Genomic DNA, 23,426 nt, shown 5'->3' on the forward strand with positions numbered 1-23,426 from the left:
ACTAAAAACAACCTTAACAAGAAGCTAAATTATCCCATGCAGTTTAAAAATGAAGATAAATGTCCTTGGCAGAGCTCTGTCCCAATAGCAAAGTTTGCCCTTCCCCCAGATCACATGTGTGACAGGACCAGGTGACCTCCTAGCCTTGCTCACCACACCCTTGGCATATTCTGAGGGAAGAGCTTAGAGGTCTCTACAAACCTAACCACTTCTACTGGGACTAATCTGAGGCTAGAATATGCTACTAGACAATTTAGGGAAGTGCTTTCTTATATAGTAAAGAATTGCCAGTAAAGCATATAAATTTATGCAAAATAAAAATTAAATGTATGCCCGAAATAACAAAGTACATTTTGCACATCTTCTGGAATAATAAAGTTGTCTGGCTTGGCCTTCTGAGCATGGCCTGACAGAAGGTAAAAGAGATAGCTGCCTGCCACAGCTTGGCCTGACGTGACAGAACTGAGCTGACCCCATAGTTCACATTCAGAGATGGGGTGTGAGTCTCTTAGGTTATCTTCCCATTCCATTCCAAGGTCAGCACTTAGCTCTGTTAAACTCTCCTCACTGCCTCTAGCAAGTCCACTCCTACTTCTTTTGTCTCCTTTATTCAGTTGCCTAACAGCAATACTCAGTGAACACCACCCCACTAGGTCAAGCTGGTTGGCACAAGAAATATACGCACCTTTGAGTTTCTCCTATGTGTATGTGCCTGTTCTGCCTTACCAGCTGGACCGTAATGGACTTGCAGTGAAGAATCTTAGTCTCTACTTTTCCCATGTTTCAGGTGTGTCTGTGATGAACACTCAGTCTCCACTCTGACAACCCTCTTCCCCCAATACCCACATGGACCCACATACAAACCGGTTCCATATAGCAATCTAAAAATTAAACATGGAGGTCACAGACACAAGAACAGCCTAAGTGAGGACCTCCATTGTAGTTCTACTGGAAGCTACTGATTTTTTAAAGTGACAAATACTAGCATCCCTGGGACTTCAGGCCAAATGTCAAATGAAGATATGGAGTTCCTTATCCTTTCGTTTGGGGAGTGGAGGGGAGGGGCAGGGCAGGGCAGTGTTTTTCCCCTCCTTGTAAACCTGGCAGGGTATGGGCCAGGGTACTGATATGCTAACATACCCCTCCCCTCCTTACCCCACGCAGGACCCTGCCCCAAACAGCAGCTTCTTTAAGAGCAGAGAGGAGGTAGTGCTGGCTGTCTCTGCAGGATCACAGGGAAAATTTCCAGGACTAGGGCCCACCCTGGCCAAGGATGAAATGGCAGGAAACTTTCAAAAAGGCAGGAAAGGAAGCAACTCCAGCCCCTGCATTGACCACAGCCACCATAGCCCCAGGCTCTCTCAGCTCTGGGCTATTACCACTAAGGCCCCTAAGCCTTCTGAGTGAGACTCAGCTGACTATCAGGCTGAGGGCACTGAGGATTCACTTCCCCTGAAAGAGATCCTGAGTCAACAAACAGCTGGTTTCATAATTAGAATCTGCTCTCTGATTAGAAAAGAAAGAAGACAGACATGGCGTGTGAAAGCCCAGCAACAGGCAGGCAGCACACCTGTTGCTGTCCACAGGCCCCTGTGGGGAAGCTCAGCCACTGCCTGAGGTCCTGCCACCTGGTGCTCAAAGAGTGAGAAACTCTGAACATCTGGCCTCCGTGCCTCTGGAGCTTGGAGGAGCCCCAGTGGGCCAGCAACTCCAGGCTCTCCCAGCCCTGAGTCATCACAGCCCCATCTAGTTCTTCAGCCAGAAAACAGATCCACTGAATTTCAACCAAAGGGCAGAGAGCTTGAGATGGTTTAAACAAGGCCATTAGTGGACAGTCTTGCAATGAGACTTAGCAGAATAAAGCAGGATAGAGCTCTGCCAAGACTCAGAAGAAATTAAACCTTTGGTTGGCATCTGGGGCAGAAACCCACTGCCTCAGGGAAGCCTTGCCTTGGCACCAGGGGAGGCTTCCCAGAGGTGTTTTAATGAGGATACTCTGGAAGTCTCTATGGTTCTTCCAAGTTCAAGTGTTCACAGAATGTCAAAGTAGGAAGGGACCTTTTGTGGGGTTTTTGCAAGTCCTTTCTCCTCTCGGGGCCACAGTTTGCTTATCTGTACTATGAAGGTCTTGGAAGGATCTACAGGTCTCAACCTTGACTGCACATGGGAACCACCTGCGGATGACCCAATCATGAGTTTATGATGTCTGAGATGGCTTCAAAGTAATCCAGGTGCAGGAAGAGTCAGTGGAGGAAGGGCTGCCGCAAGACTGACCTAGAGTTGAAAATTGTTTAAGAGAGATAACGGGCAAATGGGTGGGGAGATAGTATTCCTTTCACTCTACTGTTTTTCAGAATAAAAAGTTAAGAAAACAAAACTATTGATGCCCTAAAACTATCTATTCCTGGTTCTTACCTGCATCTATTAAATTGGATTGTCCAGGGGCTGGGGCCCTGGCATTGGGGTTTTTAAAAAGGAGTCCCAGGTGATTCTGATGTATAGCCAGGGTAGACACTCCATGGTCCCAACATGCAGCTGAACCACTGAACCACCCACACCTTTGACCAAATGTAGTGAGTCACATTCAGTCCCACCTTTGCTTTAGCTTCTCTCTGCTGGAGCCCTTCCTCTCGGAAGGGAAATGAAGGGAAGGGCTGAGGCAAAGCCCCTCAGTTGCACTTAGAGCAGCGAGCCCCTGCCAGGTCTTAGCCCTGGGTCCTCTAGATCAGGGGTCCCCAACCCCTAGGCCACGGACCAGTACTGTCAGTGGCCTATTAGGAACCAGACCACACAGCAGAAGGTGAGAGGCAGGCTAGTGAGCGAAACTTCATCTGTATTTGCAGCCGCCCCCCAGCACTAGCTAGCATCACTGCCTCAGCTCCACCTCAGATCATTAGACATTAGATTCTCAGAGCGGCACCAGTCCCTGGTGCCAAAAAGGTTGAGGACCTCTTCTCTAGATAGTTCACTCTGCCCTGAATGGTGAACCCTTAAATCTGCTACTCCCCAAGGCCTCCAGGGCCATATGTGCCAGCTCAGGGAGGGTGGGGGACTGTACCTCCAGGTACATCAGGAAGCTCCAGATAGAACTAACCCCTCTCACCCATATAATGAGCTTGAATTTGAGTCTCATTTTCAGTCTCCTCATGTGGCCAAGCAATCAGGCCTCCCATCTCCCTGAAAACAGCAAGTCACATTCCTGTTGCATTTGGTTTGACTTCCCAGCAGACACTGAATGTCCCTGGACCGCTTCCCAGCACCCTTTTTTTTCCCTGTTGCATTTAAGCATCTGAAACCAGAAAGCAGCAAACAGGCTGTTTGGATTTCCACTCAGGATGCTCAGCTTCCTGGGGCCCCTCAGATGTTCCACCTGCTTTCACTGCCTCTACCCGCCTCCTTCGTGATCTTATCCTACCAGCTGGTGCAGATCTTCACATTCCAAATTCCTAGCAAAATTCTCGGGTTCTTGAGTTCTCTCTCTCTTTCTCCCTCTTTCTTTCCCTCTCTAATCTTTTGTCCTTTGTAAATGACTAATCAGTTCTGCAGTGGGGGATGGGCAGGGCAAAGTCTTGTTTCTCAAGACTTTGATTCTTTTGATAGTGCTGATGAGTTATTTTGGAGAAAGTCTCTCAATCTAGGTTTGTCTGATATTCTTTTTTCATGATTAGAATGAGATTATGCACTTTTGGCAAGAATACCACAAAAGTGATATGTCTTCCTCGGTGCATCAAACCAGAGAGCACATGATGTAGATTTGTCCAACTATTGTAAATTTGTCATATTAACCTTGATCACTTGATTAATGTGGTGTCTGCCAGGTTTCTCCATAGTCAAGTTACTCCTTTTCTCTTCATAATTGGTACATCCCATGGGGGAGATACTCTGAGCCTATACAAGTATCCTGTTTCTCCTCTAACTTCGGCCCACTGAGTCCAGACCTCAGCAGTTATTACTGTGATGTGAGCTAAGGACTTTGTATTTCATGAAGGTCCTTGTTCTCCTCACTTTGTAGATGAGGACACTGCACCCAGATCTGTAACGTCACTTGCCCAAGGTCTTAATGTTACTACGTGGGGAGTCAGAACTCAAGCTTCCTACACTAAGCGCTTTATTCTCCTCCCTGGGGAATGAGCCATGTGCCGTCCTGTGAAACCTCTTGTCCCTCACTTGATCATCCATGTGTGGTCTCCTCCCCCAGACACACTGTTGGTTTCGAGAGGGCAGGAACTGTCTCCTATCTCATCCCCCCAGACAGCTCAGGGCAGGATCTGGTGTTCGTAGGTGCTGTGGACTGATTGGTCCTGGGCAAACTGAGGAGGTCATGCCTGTCAAGTGGAGGAGGTGGAACCAAGAGAATGTCCAGCCTCTTTCCTTCTTCCCAAAAGATATTATGGCCACCGACATACTCAAGTCTGTCAACAAGGGGACAATGGTAGAGAGGGTCTCCTGTGAGGGGCAGGGGACTCAGGAGAGCAGATACCAGCATAAGCCAGGGGTTAACTGATGGGAGGGGATGGGAGAAAGTTGCATAGAAAAGTCAGAGGGAGGAGGAGAAACTATTTTATCTGGTCCATCATTTTATAGATGAAATGCCCTGCTTGTTGGCATGGAGTAGGCCAGCGGAAGAGGCAGGTGGCCAAGCAGGACACCTGCCTACAGGGAACCCACACTGGCAGTCAAGCTTGGGAGAGCTAAACTGGAGGAGCAGAACCTCCAGATGAGGGCAAATCATGCTGTTTGTTCAAGCCTCTGAGGTCACGCTTACTTCCATCTCTCCTTTCCCAGCCTGGTCGCTTCAAATCCCAACCAGGCCAAAGTTCATCTGAACATATTTGTACACCAAAGAGCAGAGTTCAGGGCCTAAGCCCTGGATGCACTTTGTGTTGTCTCAAATTTCAGATCAACAAGTTGAAGAGAACTTACAGGAGTCTGAGGGGCTGGCCAGAGACCCCATGACCCAGTTCCCCTGTGGGGAATTACATACTCATCAATTTATAGCTCTGAAGCTCAACTTGTCCCACTGTGTATGGACCATCAAAATGTCCATTCTTCAAGGGCTCCTTCCTCCCTATCTCCCTATCTATAATTACCTGCATTTTCTTCTATAACTTTGTTAGCCATTTTGATGTCCATCTCCTATACCAGTTAGAAGTTTAGACTGTCCCTTTTTTTTTTTTTTCCATCCGGGAGCCTGGCATATAGCAGGTGTTCATCAAATTGAAAATAGGCAAGGGTTAGTCTTCTATTTCAAAAGGTGAAAAAATTATTGTGTGGTTTGTTATTATTTTAAAATAATCATCAATCTAATGTTATAGATTGCCAGAGTTCATTGAAATAACCACTTTGCAGATAACATGCTACAACATTTCCCAGCAATAATACTAATTTAGATATCTAAAAAGAGTCCAAAAGATGAACTGCATAAAGTAGGAATGGCAACTAACAATACTTAGCATCTATTTTTTTCCAAAGCTTTAAACTGAGTAAATGATATTCTACCTTATAAAGTGAAAAATGATAGAACTATTATTTTGGTAAATGAGAAAAAATTTCTCCCGGAAAGACACTCAAGCCCGTAAGAATCACATATACATCTCGTAATTATGAAGGAAACATGACCTAAGAATAAGGGGGTTCCTGTTGACTCTATGGACTAATATTTATCCCCCTGCCCCAACACACACACACACACACACACACACACACACACACACAATTAGGAGCCTTGATGTAGGAATGCTGGTGGAAAAGCAAAACCTATTTCATATCTGGGTCTGAGGTGGCCCCTGGTGGTGAGAGAGGTTTGGGTACACCTCTCTCAGGTTAATAGCAGTGCCTGGAGTCAAAGGAGCTGGAGAGAGGGCATTTGCAGCCCTCACAGAAAGGACTTCACCACAGAGAATGCATTATTTATGGAAATAATGACTGGGGAAAAAAACAAAAACAAAAAACCACAACCTTCAGGACAACAGTTATTGCTTGTTCTTGGGTAGGCTCTAAGCAAATTCTTCTCAGGAAAGTGGATGTGGTCCACTACTCAGACAGGATGCCCAGGCCTGATAACTGGCCTCCAGGAGAGGGGATGTAAAGGTGAAATCTTTAATTTAAAAAGGAGAGGTGAAGGGTCAGTGGATAAGAGTCACCAATGACACTTATGACAAAAATGCAGGAAAACTGTGGCAGAAAGAAACCTAGAGCTCAATAACTGAGACAAAAACCTACAATCACACTCCAGGAGGCCTTTTGCCCCTATGATTGGCTCACTTCAGCTACTAAATCGCAGCCCAGAAAGGAAAGACAACTAGTCTACTTCATGGAGCCTCGATTTTGTCACAAAAAGATGTGTACAACAATCACTTCTACCCATAGGTTGTTGTGAAGGTTACGTAAGATCACAGCAGGACTAATAGATGCTTTTTCTGAGACCAGAGCGAACAGTACCTTGGCCTGGTTAAATAATATGTAAGTCTGCATTCTAGTATAGAAAACAGAGGTGCTATGCTGTTACTCCTGTAACTAAATGAGACATGAGCTCCATTCTCTCCTATTTTTAGTATTTAGTATTTTGGTTTTATGATTTGTCCTCATTACTTTGCTTATTTAAGGAAAACCATTTCATCAGGACCTGAGAAAAATGTAGGACTCACAAATGTTAATAGTAAGATGATATTTTTATGTTACAATGACGTTTAGGGTGATTGCAAATGTTTGTTTTTCCCCTCTGGTTATGAGGTTCCACAGACCATGTGAAAGTTCAGTTAAGCAGTACAGTTTGTTTTGTAAGTTAAGTTAGTTCATAAGGCAGTAATGGCAATGTTCATGGAAATGAAAAGTGTTAGCCTTGGTTTGATTCCTTACCAAAGTCTCTTATTGTGACAGGCTGGAAAATGAACGAAATGAGAATGTTGATGTTCTACGCAGTGACTTGGTCAAGAAAACTGGTCCGGGAGCAGAAACATGGGAGCTGCACGAACACCATGCGTCCATGACCCAAGGCCAGCCTGATGTAGAAGGCCTCTTAATTCTGAATGACTTTGCCTTGAACCATGTGGACAATAAAGAAGTTACAAAGAAATAGTCCCTTAAGCCCAAATTGATACAGATTTCAGTGGCAAACAGTGAGAGGCCACTGAGGGATCATGCCAAGGCACTGCCCCTCTGTAGCTGCAGCAGATACCTGAAGAGTTAGTGTGCCCTAGCTTCCCGGTGTCTGTGTGGAAGGCAAACACCCTCACACAGAGATATGCTGCCTGTTATTCACAAAAACAACCCACTGATTCTCAAGAATACCTGTGGCATTCTCCCTACTATCACATCTGATTGAAATCTCTCCCACAAGGGAGGCAATTCTCCAACTATCTCACAATTTTCAATCAGAAATTCTACAAGTAGGGAAACCACATGACCCCAAAATTACACTTTTAGATATTCATCCAAGAGAAGTGGGACAAAGTTGTACACAAATGTTCCTAACAGCTTTATTTATAATAGATTATGAATCTTCTTTAAATACTGAGACTAAGTTTACTTCAAAACTAGAATTTAGTTTCTCCTCAAACTGTCTGTAGGATTTCATATTGGCAGAGTATCTGAAGATGCCTCTGAGAGGGACTCTGGGCCAGCTGTCGTGCTCACAAATATTCAGGAACCCTAAAGCACTGTCCTGGCCCAGGGTTTCCTGCAGATATGGACATATTGACTAGCAGTTGCAAGAGCCTCTCCAAAAGGCCAACTTATCTCGCGTTTTCTAACCTAACCATCTTTTGGCCTTAGTATCAAAACCCGTGTTCATCATCTGTATCATCAGTGCCAGGTTGCTCGGGGCTGTTTGCCTGGTTCGGCAGCATCACACATATTACCTCTTGATCATCACCATATATTAAGACAGTAGATCATCTTATACACATTTTGCAGATGAGAAAACCAGCCTTTACAAAGGTAAAGTAACTTGACCAAGGCCACACAGCTGGTGAATCTTGGTCTGGGATCAAACCCACATGAACTGGCTCCTATGGTAACTGAGGTTGCCCCTTCATAGGTGGAATGAACTACTGGGAATGATCTCTGAACTGCACCAAAGGGGAGCATGAGGGTGTCACCCCATGAGGGCACACACTGCTGCATACTGCTCTGTCAGCTTGGCCAGGCTGTATTTCCTGTCCTGCAGCGTCTACCAGGCTTCCACACACAGGAAGGGCCTCACCCATCAGCTGGCCTTGATGCCCTCCTGAGATGCCCAGACCAAGAGATGGGACTGAAGGCCTTGAGTTCTAACCTTAGCATTTTACAATTACCGAGTAATTCCTTGCAAAAGCCCTATGTATTAAGTTCTGTTAGCAACCCTATTTAACAGGCAAGAAGGCTTTCCATCCCCTCACAGCTAGTAAGTGGCAAAGTCAGATCTAACATTCAGGTCTTTTTCTGACACCAAATCTGGGCTCTAACTTCTGTCTTCTCTGAGATTAGGGAAAAAAGCCACAGCGAAAATGCTGGCGCGAGAAATGAAGGTCTTAGCTCCTTTGCAGTAGATAGCCGTTTCTGGGTTCAGTGGTAAAGCAGTGATGAAGCCAGAGGCTGCTGGAGGTCAGGCCACAAACAAGTGAGAGAGTAGCCCATTAGATTAAGACCTTAATCACGGACTTGGCTGAGAGCCTAGTAGCAAAAGCTTACAGCACCCCCTACAGTGCCCCTTGGCTAAGAAGTTTCCATCTGGGCTAGCTCAATCCTCTACAACCAGGCGGTCCATCCCCACCCCCACCTTCTGGACTAGGAACTTGGAACCACGGGGACTTGTGAATCAAACGTTGGCCAAGAATATGACACGCTCGGTGAGAAAGTCACTCCAATTCTAATAGTTCACTGAAATCGAGATGTCCTTCTCCCAGCTATCAGCGCACAAAGTGATGCCTCCGCCCGTTCTGCTCTTTTATTTCTCGCCAGCACTACCACACCCAGGCACACACCCTCGTTCCTCCGACCTTCAGGGCGAGGCTGCTTTCCCTCCAGGCCAGGTGAGGGGGAAGCCCCCTCCCTCCCAGGTCTCCTTCAGTCCACCCACTGGCTGCCACACCAGAAATCAGTTCTCTGCCTTCTCTGGGGTTAGAACTGAAGCTGGCCAGGGAGAGGCGTGTTAGGGTGAGAAGAGAAACGACAAAGACCCAAATGACTGTGTGCCTAAGACGGTGACCGAGCAACGCAAACAAAACTAAAAGTGGCTGAAGAAACGCGGGAATCTGCGGAGTCCCAGCTCGCAGCAGGCAGCAGCCTGAGGACCCTTTGCGCGGAGGATGCTGACCCCTGCTGGCCGCGCGCGAGGACGCACCGTGGCTGCCGCCGGGACCATGACAGTGACCTAGGAGTCACCGGCAGCCCCAGGAAGGGCTGAGCTCTGCGTGCGTCAACAGCCCCAGGACCCCGCATGGGGACAGTGGGCCTGGAGGGGGTTGGGGGAAAGGCAAGGACCGGGAGGACCTGGGCATCAGAGGCCTCGAGTTCTAGTTCTGCTCTCACCACCATCTGGTATTTTGCAGGCTGTCTCAGCCCCTCCCAGCTCTCAGATGCTGTCAACTCCTTACATATTCTAGGACAAGAATAAGAAGAAAGTGCAAAGAAGAAAAACTATGGTAGAAACGACTCTGACATCCTCCCCAGGGCCTACCTGTGCCTCTGAAAGCCTTCCTCTATCAGGGTCTTCCTCAGGATCTGTCAACTCCCAGGCATGAGCCAGCAAAGCAGCAGACACTTAACAGGTGGTCGCTGAATAACAGCTTCCAAAAATATCCAGGCCCTAATCCCAGAAACCTGTGAACATTACCTTATATGGCAGATGGGACTTCACAGATGCGATTAAGTTAAGGCAGTTGAGATGGGGAGAGGATCCTGGATTTTCAGGTGAGTCTTAACGTAATCACAGCACCCTTACACAGGCATGCTCGTTTTACTGTGCGCTGTTTTATTGCTTTTCACAGGTGTGTTTTTTTTTTTTTTACAAATGGAAGCCAAGACCACCTACCAGCTAAAAGATTATGACTCACTTTATTGTGATACTTTATTACTGATGGTCTGGAACCAAACCCGCAATCTCTCTAAAGTATGCCCATAAGACTGAGGCAGAGGAAGACCGTAATACAGAAGAGAAAGCCATATTACAAAGGAAGCAGAGAGATGCTACACTGCTCACTTTCAAGATGTTCATAGCTGCATTATTCATAATAACCAAAACTTGGAAATAACTCAAATGTTCATCAACGGAGAATAAAGATGTGGTATATACAATTAAATATTATTCAGCAATAAAAAGGCACAGATTACTGAGGTGCTACAACATGGATGGATCTCAAAATCATTACACTAAGTGAAAGAAGCCAAACACAAAAGACCATATATTGTATGATTCCATGTATATGACATGTCAAGAGGCAAACCCGTAAACACCAAAAGATCAGTGGTTGCCTGGGACAGGGAATGGGTATGGGGAACAGCTACAAATTGGCAGGAGGGATTTTTGGGGGGCGATCAAGGTGTTCTAAAATTGGATTGTGGTGATGGTTGCACAACTCAGTTAAAACACACAAATTTTAGGGTGTGTAAATTATACTACAAAACTGTTATTAAAAAAGAAGTCACAGCCCAAGTATAGGTTGATGACACCTCAAACCTTCTAGGAGTATTTGCAGTTTAAGAGGGGCTTTTAAAAAAGATTTCAAAACCTAGAGTATAATGGAAGGTCAGGTGACAAACTTGCACTTCTTTGGGTCATCCTGGTAGGCACTGTCTGTTCTACCACCAGGTACCCCGGCTATGCCACTGCCCTCCTTTATACTCTGGGGAACAATGGGAACAGAATTGTACACTATTCATCTCCCACCTTGGCCAGGGCCCTGTGGGGAATCCAGCACATGCCTCAATGCAGCCACATTCATGCAACAGCACCCTGCTGTGGTACTCCAAGTTCCATGAGGCAGGTATGGAATCTGCTCCACTCCATCTCCACAGCTGGTTCAGTCCAGCTAGAACAGTTGAGACCCCTTTGTATTCCCTTCCTCCTCTCAGCAGGGTTCTGCACCTCATCCTCCCACTTCAGCTCTTCTCTAGCTCCATTCAGCTTACAAGCCTGCTCTTGAGAAAGGTTAGGAAGTGGGAGCCAGGGCAGGAAGCTGCCGATGCACGGTCAGAGGGGCTGTTGAGCCTGTATCCCCCAAGAGCCTGATGCCAGCTTCAACACACTCCTTATCCTGCAGCTTTATTTCAAGTAAATGAATTCTTTCTACAGACCAGACCCATGCTTGCACTGTGGACAGAGTGCTCCTGCTTCTAGAAACTCAGGGTTCAGCCTGCCTGCCTCTAAGTTTTCCTTCTCCATCTAATATACAAATTTCTCCCACTATTACCTTCATAGAACACAAGTACCTATCCCCTAATTGTGTCTTCATTCTCTCAACCATTTAGCTCAATATAATTAAAGCAAGCATAGAGAGGGCTAGAACCATATTTAAGACCTCTTGCATCCTCTGCGACATGTCTCCTCCACAAAATGCCAAGTGTAGGCAAAGAGCAGAGGAATGGTAAATGCCTGATTTTTAAAAGATAGAGAGCCAAACCTTAGTGATAGATTTAAAGAAGCCTACCCTCAGAGTTTTGCTGTTTTAATATACAAAGGGGTTTCTTTTATTTAGGGTTAGACTGTGGGGCTCTAACATCACGCTCGGTATATACTGTGGCCAAAACAAAAAAAGGACAGAAGACAGAATCTCTCAAAAATATAAATTTGTAACCCAATAAAATAGAACCGAGGATAAAGAAAAAAGAATCAAGAACAAGAGTTTCTCACCCCCTGCTTTTAGGGGTTGTTTCCTCTCCTCTAAAAGGAGGAAAGTGCTGAGGTCAAGTGAGGTTTCTAGATCATGTTACCAACTTGTTGGTCTGTCCATCACTTAACTCATTCAGTTTTATAAGTTGGTACCAGGTGCTTCCTGCTTCCCTGGGCACCTTCGTGGACCACACTCATCACCTGAAATGTCTGAGTCACCAGAAGTCTCCCTCTGCCCTGTGCTGGGATTATAGGCCAGGTCTTTATGCAGGACCCAAAGCACACAGGCTGTCTCCCCACAGAAAGTAGAAACCACAACAGAGTTGGAATCATAGAGAACAGGGTGACAAACAGGATCAGAATCCAGCTAATTCTTCACCAGTGAGTTTTCACTTCCAGGACAAGGTGGTCTCTCTCCCACTCTCCTTTGTAGAGGCAGCAGCTATCTATCCTCAGAGCCTCTCTGATTACATCACCCACACCTGCAGTTCCCTGCTCTGAAGAATCTTCTGGCCTTGAGCACCATCTGGAATTCTGGCACGTAGCTTAGGCTGGTAGGGGTTGAAGGGAGGGTTTCGCAAACATTCTTCAGGTAAAAAGCAGGTGCTATAGGCAGGCACTTGGGTGATGCCACATTCTGACCCCAAGAATTCACCTTCTTAATGTAAGTTCTCGTCACAAGCCACATGAAACCAATAGCCAATGTGAGCAAGACTGTGGTGAACACAGCAACTCCAACCAGCAGGTCTGAGTAGTTGAAGGATAACCCAACTTCTGAAATACAAGGGAACATTTTTTTAAAAGAGAACCAAATGACAGGCTTGTTCCATTACCTAATGGGCTCTAAAAAGCACCTTCGGAGATTTACACCCTTATACCCCTGGTCCCTAGCATATTGCCTGGGACAAAGTGGGTACCTTTTTGAGAGAATAAACAAATGAACTAACTGCTAATATTTTATCAAAAGCCAAAGCCAGACTTGGAACAAAATGAATCTGGTAACGTAAGGACTTGTCACCAACTTTTGCCATATGCTCCCTCAAGAACCCTATGCACACATTCAGAATTCACTTTGGAAAATGTCCAACATCCCTTTGTGATGCAGAATCTAAATTGCCTATGAGTTAATGACTAAAAGTTTTCCATCTTAGGCATATCAGAAATTCTTTGTCTATTTTTAAAAAGATAGAAACTAAGTTTGAGACCATGTACCCAGAGAAGCACAAAGGCCAGTTGTATTCCCGAATGTATTCTATCATCATGTAACTTACTGTAGATTCAAAGAACGAGAACTAGTTTGCATACCATCTAGAAACTATCTTTAGAGCAAAATCCACAGATGCCAGATTTCTAAAACTTCAAGGTGGCTGCCTCACAGAGCTTATTTCATCTTAACTCTTGTCACTGCTTGCAATGGACTGAGTGTTTGCGTCCTTCCAAATTCATGTGTTGAAAATCTAACCCCCAATATGATGGTTTAGGATGTGGGGCCTTCAGGAGGTGATTAGGTCACGAAGGTGGAGCCCTCATGAACGGGATTAGTGCCCTTATAAAAGAGGCCCCAGAGAGACCCTTTGACATCTAGTCAAGCCCTTTGTTTCATAGGGATATTAAGACACAAGGACCAAGATCAAACAGCAAGTTAGCAAGACGGAAATAGAAATTGTGTCCATTGATCTGCCTGTGGCAGCACCAGGCACTTTACATTATTTCCCAGGTAACTGTACTGAATAAATTACTATCATGAGCAGTAACTTCTTAAAAAGGTGAAGGACATTGGCCAATTCGTTACCAGTTGCCCTATCTGGACCTGCTTAGAAGGAGCTCACTCAACTTCCCAGTGCAAGTCCCTGCCCTATGTCATCTTTGGTACAAACATTTCTAAAAGTAAGGACACAACGGATGGAGTCTTAGGGAAACCACCGGATGTTCAAGTTATTTCCTATGCACATCTACTTCGATCAGAGTCAGGAATAGCATCCTCATGGAAGTACTCCAAAGCTAAAGTCTGCAAAAGAAAAATCAACACAATGAAGATTCTTATGGTAAATGGTTTTATATCACATTCTAAATTCTAGAACAGTTCCTGGACTTTGCATCCGTAAGAGAATGTTTCCTTTGGTATTTGCAGCCAGAGGCATCAGAATGAGAGCTCAATCCTGAACTGAGGGCGTACAGGCATCATAGGAGATCCCAGAGACTCATAAGCATACCAAGCGGGAGAGCATCTGGGCAGCCAATACCTGTGTGAGGAGCACGCACTCGCAGCATGCCAGGCTGCACAGGGACACGGTCTTCATACTCCTTCTGGCAGTGACATGAGTAAGAGCCGACTCTGTTGACACGTTCTGCCCCATCGCCACAAAGCTGCAGGCCAGTTTCACACTCATTCACATCTAAAAAGAGAAGAAATAGACTGTTCTGCTTAGTCTCATTATTTGGTCCCTTCTGCCATACTATCTTCTAGGCTATTACGAAGGCTCATTCTCTGCCTTTTCCCCTCTTGCTGGCCTCCATGCTGTTCCTTGTACATCAGGCACAACCCTGCCTCAGGGCCTCAATACCATCTGGAAGCCTCTTTCCTTGATGGCTGCCTGCATGGCTCTCTCCCATGTCTTCTCAACAAGGCCTTCCCTCACCAGCTCTTAAAGACTATAATAACCACCCTCTTCCATCCCCTTTCCCTGATTTTTCTCCACAAAATATATTAACTATCAACTAATATACTCTGTAGTTTTCTTCTTTGTCTCCTGGTTAGACTGTAAAGTACACAGGGAAAGGATTAGTTTTCTAGGTTCACTATTGAATCCTCAGTACCCAGGACAATGCCTAACCCACAGTGGAAGTGCAATAAAATGTAACATAAACAGATAAATTAATAGCTGAACCCTTCCATGGGCTGGAGGACAAGTATAACTCTTCCATGATGAAGAATGAGAAGGGGCCTGCTATCCATGAGAAATGACATGGACTAGCACTGGGAGACTTTTTCTAGTTTACTTGATCTTAGTTGAATCATGCCTAATCTTCTAAGCAGCAGCTAAGAGACCCATCCATACCTTCGAGGAAGGGGCATCTCTTCTCCACCTCACGGGTTCCTAAAGCATCTTTGATGAGGGTCCTTAGCTGGTAAGACAGGGAATCAGGCTCACCACTTGAGACCTTAAGTGTAGCCAGAAAATGTATGTGACTTCACAGCATCTTTTCTAGGAATGTTTTAGAAGAGAGGAAAAGAAAACAAAATCTAAATACCTCTTCGTAGAGAAATGTTAAGATGTTTTTGAGGAATCTAAGACTAGACAATAAAACCGATTTAATCATATATATAGTTATAAAATTATTTCGTAGACTGTCGAATTCATGAATTTCGTTTGTTTTAATTCAAGTCTTTTCCATCAGCTAATAAGTCTACATTTGTGTACATGTAAAAATTTCTCTCACATGAAAATTTAGCCCAAGGAAGTGGTTTTTAATCACATTCTTTCTGAGACATTAGTGATGTTAATGGCTCTGGCCACAGTTTATTGTGTTTTATCAGGTCGTTCTGCCGTTTACTAAGCAGGAAAGTTGTGTCAAGGTCTTGTTTGACACTCTAGTTTTAACACTTGATGGGATATTTTTTCCCCTTTTTTTTTTAGGTACTTGGACTATAATAGAAACGATCAGCTTTTCTCCAATAAATAGAATAACCACACATTAACACATCTTGAATAAAACAACTAAGACTTTCAAACACATACTTTTCCATTCCAGTTAGCCTGCCTTCATCATTTTGGGGTAAATAGTAGTCCTTTTTCCCCTAAGATCTGTAAGTAACAGTAGAGATTGTATGAGACTACCTTTGCTCTTGATTTCAGCTGGTCAACACTGAACACATTCCTAGCAACTGATTATGGAGGCTGCCTTCAGCCTGAGAACACAAGGGAGTGTTGTCAAAAAAGTTCCCGCGGCACCACGGCATCGGGCAGAGAGCCATTGGTTGCTTATCTCTAACAGGAGTATCTTTTCCTGAGCAAACTTTCTTCAAGAACAAAAGTTAAAGGCAACCAATTCTAAGAAAGAATTGCTAAGTGACACCTACTCGTCAATCTTTAAAGCCAAGTCTTCCTGAAAAAAAAGTTAATAAAACCTATTGTCTTCTGTCCCCACTTTTAATTTCATTTGACTTTCTTTAGAACTGTTGCAAGATCTCCTCCTCTTTAGTTCTGAAAGAAAAAGGAAAACCAAAAGCCCATACACTCCAGTGCGTACACTCTATTTTTTACATGGAGCATGTATCATTGTAGTTATGTCCCATGCACACAGGTTCATAGATTTTTAAAGAGTTCTATTGCTATAGTCTTTTAGCAGCTGTAAAGGAGTCAGCTTATTTGATCTTGTTCAACACTCATATTTCTAACTTTTATTATAATAATCCTGTGATAAATTGGTGTATGAGTTTCCCAAGTTATAACTTTCTGGGGTTTCTAGAAGTGGGATATGTGGGTCTAAGAGCCATTTGTTTTAGGCTCTTGAGATGTCTGTTACTCTGTTGTCCAGAAGAGGCCTGACAATTTATAGCCCTATAAGCAATGTCTTAGAACCACTAACACTTTATAGCTTGTATTAAATGGCATGCACTATGAGTTCTAAACTCTTCATATTCACTCATTTAATCTTCATAACAATCTTATGAGGTATGTACTATTATTGTGTTCATTTTATAGAAGAGAAAACTGAGGCACAGAAGTTATGCCAGATCTCTTTATAGGAGGAATGCTAGTTTGAGGAAGTATCATTTTGTCAACTGAAGGTGAATGTTGAGAGGAACCAGAGCTGCCACAATTACTAATGTCTGTTACAGCATAAAATTGTTTCCATCTGAACTCTGAGGAGATCAGGAGTGTGGGATTAATGGTCCTTCGTACCTTCTAAGTGGCTATGGGCCTTCTCCAAAACAGCTGAGCAACCAGGTCAGAGGTCTGGCAATAATGCAGGTGGCAGTAGAATTCCTATTCAGTTAGAACCTTTGTTAAGCTCACAAAAGAGAGAAGCCTGTAGACACCTTCTCACTTATTTCTTAGGAATTTTGCCACCCAAACCAGGGCAGAGCTAAGGCTGGGGATTTCCCCTAGAGTGAAAACAAGATGATGTGGAAAATTACTTAACCAGAGAGTCACTTGTGCCCTCGGCCTCCCTTTTCTGTATTCTTTTTCCCTGCCCAGTGCCCCCTCATCTGTCCTCTCCTTTGAGACATCTCATGTACCCTCTTCTCCCATAGGAAACTGCTTGCAGGAAACCAACTGGCATCAGTTGTTTGCACCTTTGCATGATTTCAGTCCTTATATCACCTCTCTTCCACAATCTCTTGGCCTCTGATTGGGACAGCTAAGCCTTATAGCCATATTTTTCTTGTGTTGAAGAATTCCAGGCATGGCAAAGTCCTGGAGGAGATGGAGGGGCAGGGGGAGGAACGGGATGGGGGACACAGAGGAATTCTGAGGCCCTGAAATTATACCATCCCAGTGAGTTTTGCCAGCTCAGGCTCCACTATCCTGGAAACGTTAGCTTTCCTCAATTATATCCTTGGTCAAGGTCGTTCCTCCCTTCACACTTCTCTCAGGGTGATCTCTGTGGTACCCAGAACTTCTACCGCCATCCACGCCCCGATGCTCTCAAATTGTTTCCTCCACTATGAAGTCCCTGAGTGCCATGCCTGAGTGTCAGACCAGCTGCTGAATGCTCAGTTTCCACCTAGACACATAAACCCCCTTCTCCACATGTCTGTTCCTTCTTCCATGAACAATGCCAATATCTACCCTGGCACCCAAGCCTAACGCCGGGAGCCGCCCTGGACTCCTGGGCCTCTCTTCCTGGCTTTCTACAACCATTCTACCTTGGACGACATCTGCTATATACACCCCTGTCCTCTCCACCCATTCTGCCATTGCCTTAGTTAAAGCCCTAGAACCTCACTTACCTGTGATAATATTGTACATTCAACGTAATTTGGGGGAACCCTTCTGGGGGGTTTTCTGCATAGAAAAGATTATTCAAAGAATATTTTTGTTTTTAAAAATCAATATGACTTTTTAGCATTATCAATTCAAAAACCTTCCTTTAGCTTTTTAAACATAAGTTAATATAAAGAATTATTAATAGCATAAATTCGTTGACTGTATCATGGATAATTATCATTTTGAGATACTCTATTAGGCAATAATATTTTCAGCAAGTAGAGCTTTTAAAGGCTAAGGGCTGAGCACTTTTAGGGGGTGTATATATCTCCCACAGGAACATAAAAGTGCTTATCCATTTTAAGCAGCACATTGTTCATTCAGTGGCATGAAGTACATTCATAACATTATTCAGCCATCACCACATCCATCCACAGAACACTGTTCACCTTGTAAAACTAAAACTCTGTACCCATTAAACAGCAATTCCCTCCGTTCCTGGCAACCACCCTCCTGCTTTCTGTCTCTGAGTCTGACTGCTATATGTGCCTTGTATAAGTGGAATCACACAGTATTTGTCCCTCTGTGACTGGCTAATTTCACTTAGCATAATGTCTTCAAGGTTCATCCATATTGTAGCATGTGTCAGAATTTCCTTCCTTTTTAGGCTAAATAATATTCCATTGTATGTATATACCACATTTTGTTTATCCATTTATCTGTCAAAAACCTTCCTTTAGCTTTTAAGTTCTTAAAATATTTTTTCCCTAATTATAACTTTAACAAACAAAATTACAGTGAACAACTTTAAGGGTGCCTTTGGTTAATATTTATACCTTCCTTTAGCTTTTATGTTCTTAAAATATTTTTCCCTATTTATAACTTTAGCAAATAAAACTATAGTAAATGTCTTTAAGGATGTACTTGGTTAATATTTATTTGATTAATAATTGGCCCCACTATAAGCTTAATTAATTAGATACATTCAAACATTTAACACTACTTTTATAAATTTAATATATGCAATTTATTTTTTATTTTTTTATTTTTATTTTTAAATTTATTTTATTTTTTTTAATAGTAGAAAAGAAATTTTATTAGAAGGTAAAGTATACTTCCAGACATGGAAGCAGGCCTGAGCAAGAGAAGCGTAGCACAAAAGGCCCAATTTATTTTTTTAAATTCTTCAATTGTCTGACTTAAACAAAATCTTGCCAAGAACTTAAAAAACATAAATTTAATAAGCTAAACCAATAAATATAGTAACATTTAAGTTCTCCTAACTCTTCCAACATCATACATAAATTTATTAAACTTTCAACTTAAAATCACAAGTCTAACTCAGTTACTCAATTACACTTTTAAATTTGAATTATGTCTCACTTTTCCTCTAATAGATCAAATTCTCTTCAACATTACAAGCAGTTAAAATGCCAAATATGCATAGGGTATTCTTAGAACAAAAGAATTAACGCTGTAGGTTTATTTTAAAATCATTTCTATACTTAGTTCTAAATCTCCCTGGATCTAACAAAGTTTCCCAGAGTATGGGAGTTTCCAGACTTCCCAGAAAATAAGAACCAAGTGGGGCATTTGTTAAATATACAGATTCTCAGGCACCTACCCCGATCCACTGAATCTGCATTTCCAGGGAGAAGAGCAGGTGATCTGCATGATTATAAGAGCCCTGGGTTTATCTTACCACAGAAATTGGAAAACACCTTACTTAGTGGGAAAAAAATTGCTTCTCAGACATCTATAGACCAGGATTTGGCCAGACTCTGACTAAATTCTTGTGGGTAATTCTGAAAGGACACCTCAACCCTGATTTATCCTCCACTGCAGGGTCATTGTAAGTAAGGGAAGTGGCCCACCTTCCTTAGAGGTGTGTCATATTGCTGCTTAAGACTCCAAGTCAAAGTACAGCTAGAGGACTTTGCATTTCTCTGGCTCTTTAGATAATCTCTAAATAACTTTGAGTGTCATCCTTATGTCTCTCCAGGCTTTCACGACCACACACCCTCAGAGACATTGAAATGATGCCTGATCGAACCCTGGTGTCTCCCTCAGCTTTATCTGACTTCTCAATCACAACTTTAAGGTCATTCTTCTGACAGGCTCCTAATTGGTACCCTGATTCCAGCACTGCCCCTGCCCTTCTACGCAGCTCCTAGATGATCTTCCCAAGATGCAAGGCCAGGGTACACCCTACTAAACCCTCCCCTGGCTTGCCACTGCCCAAAGAGATGGCTGCACTGGTTTAAGACCTGGTTCACAGATGCCTGCCTTCCTTTCCCCAGATCCACCTCAGGCCTCTCCCACGGGGCCCAAGCCCTACAGAACTCCCTGCAGCTCTCCAAAGGGCTCACGCAGTGCCATACTCTGAGCTAAGCACCTTTCTTGAATTATTGCAGAGTCAAAACAACATCGAAAGCCTGCAGAACTTATCTCAGGCCTTTGCCCTTGACAGTTTCCTTTGCCTGCAGTGCCCTCTCCTGACTTTGATTCCCACTCATCCTTTAAAACTCAGTGTGTCTCCTCCTCTGTGAAGCATTCCTTGACTACTAAAGTCAAATCCATTCCTCCTGCCTTTCTGTGACTCCACCGACCTAGCAAATACTTCAGTTTGTACATATCTACAATTATTTACTTACATAGACAGAACTCCGTGAGGCCAAGGACCCCTGTGTCTTTTGTTCACCACCGAGGCCCCAGTACCACATAGAGAGCCATGCTCATTAACTGAGTGATGCCCCTTACTCTTCCCCAACTCCATTAATCAAAGACAAACAGATGTCCTGGGCTCGCCCCTGTAACAGCCAAGATCTCTATACTGCCTTGGGCTCAAAGCCTTTGTTTTTTCATTTCATTAGGTTGGAAAAGAACAGTTTAGTCTGCCCACACTGGCTGGCTCTGGGGTGCCATATGGGCTAGACCCTGCCCCCTGCACTTGTTGCTGTTGCTATTGCTACTTCTATGTGGGTCATGACCCAGGCCTGTGGACAGCTGGTGTCGGGCTGGTGGCCGAACCATTTCATGCATCTGCAGCAAGCATCAGCTTTTTCTTCTCACTTTCTGTGTGAAAACGCAGCAATCTCCATGAAACCCAACATTGGACAGAGGGGACAAGTTGCAGGGTACCAGATCTGGAGCCTGCCTAACCTTTCTCTCTAGGGGAATATGGGGTTAAAATAATAATACCTTTCCTCTCACCTTCTAAATTTTTCTAGCTGGGCTATCAATTAAATTAACAGAGACAGATTAACAGAAGAAAATCAAATGTTTTAATGCATGCATGTGGGAAATCCACATAAGCATGAAAATTTCAAAGACAGTGAGACAACATTGGGTAGATAAGACATTTTGGACAGAATAGAAAAGAAGGGAGGAAGGGAGTATTAGATTTCAGAAATGAGAGTGGGTGATTTACAGATGGTTAAGGAAGAGCAGAACATGTATGGCAGGAAATTTCTTGCTAGGTGACTCAGAAACAGTGGGACAGGGGATATAGAGCTAACAGGTGCCTGCCTGATGGCCTCTTATTTACCATATTTAATTCAAATTAGACTAAGGCAGCATTCTAAGATTCTCTTCCTGAAGCAGGTTTCTGTCTGAATTTCTTGGGCAGGAAAGTGGGGAGGGCCACAGGTTCTTTCTGAGTCTTGTTTCTTTTCTTTCTTTCTGTCTGTCTGTCTGTCCGTCTGTCCATCCTACCTTCCTTCCTTCCTTCCTTTCTTTCTTTCCTTTCTTCTTATTATTATTTATGCCTACAGCACCTGGTCTTCCTAGGTGGTCTCCCATCCAAGTACTAACCAGGCCCGACCCTGCTTAGCTTCCAAGATCAGACATCGGGCTTGTTCAGGGTGGCATGGCCATAGACCATGGACTGTGACTCCACTGGGGCGCGAACCCAGGACCTTTTGCATGTATAGCAGACGTGCTAACTGCTACACTATGGAACGACATCCTTGTTTCTTAATAAACAACTTAAAGTCAATATACCAACAAGCAGCTTCAGGGTGGCAAAATTTTAGTTCTTTTCAGTGGCAAATCCTTGCCAGAACTTTAAGCCTCAGAGATTTATTTCTACTCAGGCCCACTCTTGAAAGCTCAGGAGAGAGGCCGTTTAACGTCTAAGAGAAATGCTTGGAAGTTGACAGCATTTCCGGTCAAGTGTCCAACGTTTGTGAAAAGAAGGACCAAAGACAGTCTGCATCAGAATTGCTGGAAGGAAAAGGGCATGTTCGCTAACATACAGATTCTTGGGACCCAACCTCGGACCTTCTAGTTGTGAACCTCTGGGGAATGGGGTCCAGAAATCTACCAAATTAACACAAGCCCTCACCCTCACCCTCAGGTAATTCCTGTGAACTTTGCAAAGCATGGCCTGCCTAGTTCAATAGCAATAAAATCAACATGCTTCACTTTCCTAAATCACGAAAACATTTCTGCCCCAGGGTCCAGATTTAAGAAAAGTAGAAGAGTCACAATCATTAAAGCACCTCCATGGTTTTGTATTTGTTTCCAGAAAGCCTGCGGTATAGGTACACACGTGTGGGTGTGTGTAGGTGTGGTGAGAAAGTGCCCTTTGACTTGAAGGAGCTTATAGTGGAAGATGCAAAGGAGACAAGAGGAGGATAATGAGAAAGAATGGGTGTCCCCAGTGGGACTGTAGCACAAAGACAAACTGAAAGCCCATGACTCTTTGCACTGTAGGGTTACAGGAAGGATGAAGACTGAAGGTGGGACGGGGGAGCTGACCAAAAGATAAAATCACACGTCACAGAAGGGCTGGATCTCAAAAACATAATATTGAGTGAAAAGAAAGGATCACGAAAGAATAATACAGTAGATTCCATTTATGGGAATTTTTAAAAAGCAAAAGCAAGTAGCATATTGTGTAGGAGTGCGTGCACAGATGATAACATTGTAAAGGAAAACAATGGAATCATGCACTGCAATTCAAGACGGAGGTCCCCTGGTCTACCTCTGGGAGAGGGAAGGAGATGTTTTGGAGATGGGAGACCACGCGGGACTTCAAAGGTACTGATAAGTTTCTATTTCTTAAACACAGGGTGGGTACTCAGGCGTGGTCACATGTGCATAACACGTATCATTTTGTGTGTACAATATGAAATGATGAGCAACATGAACAAAATAAACACGACTTGTTCATCAGATTCTGAGATATTAGAAAACGGCGGCACCTTCTGGAATTCGTGGCAGGTATGGCTTGAGCAAATAAAAGTAAATCCCATTTACCAAGTGAATTATGAATGTTCAGTTCTTGTTACTGACTGAACTTGCCTCCAGGATGGGGATGGGCAGATGAAGTCTTGGGGACTTGACTGGAGGAGGAAGTACAATGTCTCATGCCCAGAGCTATGAGACACTGGCCGAGGGCCATGTAGCAGCAGCAGGGTCCTGTGGAGTGTGTGGGCCCATGCCAAAGTCAGCAAATCCATAAAGGGCAAAATGGGAAGGGGGAACTAAGACTGGGAGCCAAGCAGAGGGAGCAGGGAGATCTGAAGGGGCCAGTCTGTAAGAATTCTCTGAGATGGATTTGGGACTAAAGCAGCCTTGGTCTGTGGCAACCAATGACTGGCATGAAGTAGATGTCACCTCCAGAGGTGACACTACCTGACAGACCACCAGATGGCCAAGAATAGCTCCCCTTGGGG

General features: G+C 44.1%; 1 pseudogene; it reads right to left on the bottom strand.

The window, feature by feature from the left end:
- Positions 1-21,509: 21,509 nt before the first annotated feature.
- LOC112477975 lies at positions 21,510-21,625 on the bottom strand (annotated as a pseudogene).
- Positions 21,626-23,426: the final 1,801 nt, after the last annotated feature.

This window comes from Pteropus alecto, unplaced genomic scaffold (genome assembly GCF_000325575.1).
Source record: "Pteropus alecto unplaced genomic scaffold, ASM32557v1 scaffold131, whole genome shotgun sequence".
Taxonomy (NCBI): domain Eukaryota; kingdom Metazoa; phylum Chordata; class Mammalia; order Chiroptera; family Pteropodidae; genus Pteropus; species Pteropus alecto.